Genomic DNA, 4,119 nt, shown 5'->3' on the forward strand with positions numbered 1-4,119 from the left:
CGTGGAATACATTCAGATGCAAGTGATAATTGACACGTGCAGATCGTGGAATACATTCGGATGCAAGTGATAATTGCCTTATTAGTTTTGATATTTTATCGTACAGAGAGATAAGAAACAGTAAGATTTTGATTAAAAATTGCTAAAAACTAATTTTGGAAGGATGCGACAAGAATTATTTGTTGTGAATTGGGTAACTGGGTTAATTGAAGATATTGATCAAATGTGGAAAAAAATGAAATTTATTTTTTAATATTCAAGACAGACACGTTCCTTGTAAAAAAGATGGCTGCAAAGTATGAAATAGTTGTTTCACAAAGTACATAAGGGATAAACTACATGATAAATTTAGGGAGTTTAAATTGGCTGCAATGACTGGAAACTTAGAGGATTACAGAAGGTCAAGAAAGCTGGTTAAACAGAAAATTATAAAATCGAAGTGAATATTTGGGAAAATTCACTAATAATATGAAAAACAATAATAAAAGTTCCCTTAAAATAATTTAGAATAAAAAAAATGTTATGATGAGAGTAGGGCCTACGAATGTTTTGCACGATGTCCAAAAGAAACGAATCAAACACTCATATTATTTTTGTTGTCAAACATACTTATTGGTTATAATCTTTATACTTCATTGAGGAAGAACTTTTTATAAAACATTTGTTTTATAACAGTTGTCCTCATAATTTTTCTGCCTGGTATGGCCAGGTGGTTAAGACATTCGACTCATAAGCGGAGGGTCGTGGGTTCGAATCCTTGTCACACCAAACATGCTCGCCATTTCAACCATAGGGGTCTTATAATGTGACGGTCAATCCCACTATTCGTTGGTAAAAGAGTAGCCCAAGAGTTGGCGGTTGGTGGTGATGACTAGCTGCCTTCCCTCTAGTCTTACACTGCTAAATTAGGGACGACTAGCGCAGATAGCTCTCGTGGAGCTTTGCGCGAAATTCGAAATAAACCATAATTCTTCTTATCAAGATTTTTTCGCGAGTGTTTTACAAGACGATGATACTTTTATTTGTCAAATAATGTTAGAAGCTGTCGTCATTAATATTTAAATAGCTAATGTTTATAAAACATTACCATTTTCGTCGATGCTTCCAGAATTATTATCAATTTTTTAATTCTTAAAGATTATATTCGAATTTACTCTTCTTTAATGATAACTTGATAGTCATAATTTTCTTAACTCCAGGTTAGGACGTAATCTAATAATATATATCAAAGGACCACTTTATTATGTTTCTTTTTTAATATGATTATTAATAAATTAGTTAAAGGTATTTTTTATTTATATATTATGAGGTTGAATTATATCTTTATTAAAAAGTTGTGTTGTCTGTATCGTCTAGTTTAGTGTCATGTGTTTCTTAGAAATAAGAACAACAGACACCTAGCGGTTAAATTGGGATTTCTAAACATTTGGAACGCCATTGTGTGATCGACTTTATAGTAGTAGTATAGTTCACACCATAGTATAAAAGAGCACTTTCTTATTGCACTCAGAAAACGAGGAACGCTTATGGCTTGAATTCTCAATAGGCAGGATGACGTTCCGGAACATTCCACCTAAATGTAAGTTCTGCTGCCATGAATTTCATGATCAATGTACAGATTTAATATCTTCCATTGGTTTTTAATGTGGATGGACTGGAGATAAAGAAAAAAAAAGGAAATTTATGGTACACAAACCATATTTAGTGTTTCCTGGTTTTCGTAGTTTAATGAAGTGAACATCTTATAATCATCTATAATTTCCAAAATGTGTCGAATATACATATTTATGAGGCCCGGCATGGCCAAGCATGTTAAGGCGTGCGACTCGTAATCTGAGGGTCGCGGGTTCGTATCCCCGTCGCGCCAAACATGCTCGCCCTTTCAGTCGTGGGGGCGTTATAAAGTTACGGTCAATCCCACTATTCGTTGGTAAAACAGTAGCCCAAGAGTTGGCGGTGGGTGGTGATGACTAGCTGCCTTCCCTCTAGTCTTACACTACTAAATTAGGGACGGCTAGCACAGATAGTCCTTGAGTAGCTTTGTGCGAAATTCAAAAACAAAAAACAAATATATTTATGTCACACGTGTATATTTTAATAATAGACTGATGCTTTTTTGGCATCAGCATCTTCATCTTGGTATTTCTTGGATAAGGTTGTTGTATATCAATTATTGTATTATTTTTGTTTGTGTTTGAATTTCGCGCAAAGCTACACAACGGTTATCTGCGCTAGCCGTCCCTAATTTAGCAATGTAAGACTAGATGGAAGGCAGCTAGACATCATCACCCATCGCCAACTCTTGGGCTACTCTTTTACCAACGAATAGTGGGATTGACCGTAACATTATAACGCCCTCACGGTTGAAAGAACGAGTATGTTTGGTGTGGCGGGAATTCGAACCCGCAACCCTCAGATTACGAATCGAGTGCCTTAACCACCTGGCCATGCCGGGTCACTTATCGGGGAAAGCACAGAAGAATATAACAATATGTTAACTAAATTATATCGGTTACATCCAATGCCGATAAGATCTTTACCCTGGTATCAGGTTTTATCAAGATGATTGCGATATGGTTGACATACTAGTGATTGAGACGCTATTTATATCGATATCATTGGTTACAACTGTTTCAGTCTGAAGCACAGTTTTTATCAAATGAGTTTAAATAACACTGGTTTACAAAGAAATTGAGGCAAGCACAAAAATAGCTGTTTTAACCTAATTTGGGGGTGCTGAATTCAAATTTGAAATCCTTTTTTACTCATAACCTCTAGTTTTTTAGATATGCATACTTACATTTTGCACACATACTGTACATAAAGGCGTATATGCATTCAGGGTTAATTTCTAATATTGTGTGACTTATGTCTTCTTTTTTAGTTATTATGCAATAAATGTAAGTGATAGCATTACATTATATATATATATATATAGCTATATATCAAGACGGATTTTGGCAGTTAAGCGTAGCCAACACGTCTCAATCAACAGCCAGTAGTGCACTGGCAGTCAGCGCAGGAGGTTGGTGTCCCTCGACAATTGAGTTACACAATCTTTTGGGTATATATTTGTATTACAATTTCCAACGACGCACATAATTATTATTGCCTTACATATGATTTAATTTTACTTTGTTTTTTTTTCAGATTCTCCAATGGCTTCAAGCTCGTCAAAACACCGAGGATGCCTCAACAAGGCCAATTCTTTCTGCTACGTGTGTGGGGACTTCACGACAGTTGCACAGCGTCGAACCATCACTTCCCTCCTCAGAACTGCCTACTTTCATTATTTTGACTGTAAAATTGGTGATCAGGACAAATCTTGGGCTCCACACATCTGTTGTAAACCCTGCTACAATGGACTAACTGCTTAGTTTAATGGCAAGAAAGCGGCTTTCAACTTTGCAGTTCAACTATTATAAAGTCATACTCTCTCAGTATAAAGCCAGTATAGTCTCAGAATAAGTCAGAAAATTAAAATTTCTGTTAACTGGAAACACGGTCCTTTATTCAGTATACTTGTTTGCTTTTGTTTGTATTTGATGAAGATTGATTTTCACTTTGTAATCATGAAATTATGTGACTCACTAGTGACAGTGATGCAAGATGTCGCTCCAAGCGGTTTACAGACCACTTTTATTAATTTTGTGGTTAATGTCGTCAAAAATGAAATTAATTAACTTTATCTGATCCTACCCTTAGAGATTTGAAATTAGTTTCCTTGCTCATCGAGAGACTCTCTTCACCCTGTTTACGTTTCACATATTTTCCGAACTTGTTACTACCAATTTCAGTTCATATTTTCCAAAGGGAGTTAATATTGTAAATCCGCTATTTGTAAATGTTTTTCAACATTTTTATTGTTTGATTATTGTTAACTGAAAAAAACAACAACACTTCCAAATGTAAGCATCGGGATGTTGTGAGACATAAAAATTTTTTGCAATCTACGTTACAACCTCTAGTGACACAGTTGTATGAGTGCGAACTTATAACACTAGAAACCAGGTGTCGATACACGTGTTTGGAAGAACATAGGTAGTCCTTTATGTAGTTCTGTGCTTAATATCAAACAATAACAATCTGCAATATATCTCTTTTTATGTCGACTTTTAT

This window comes from Tachypleus tridentatus, chromosome 10 (genome assembly GCF_004210375.1).
Source record: "Tachypleus tridentatus isolate NWPU-2018 chromosome 10, ASM421037v1, whole genome shotgun sequence".
Lineage (NCBI taxonomy): Eukaryota > Metazoa > Arthropoda > Merostomata > Xiphosura > Limulidae > Tachypleus > Tachypleus tridentatus.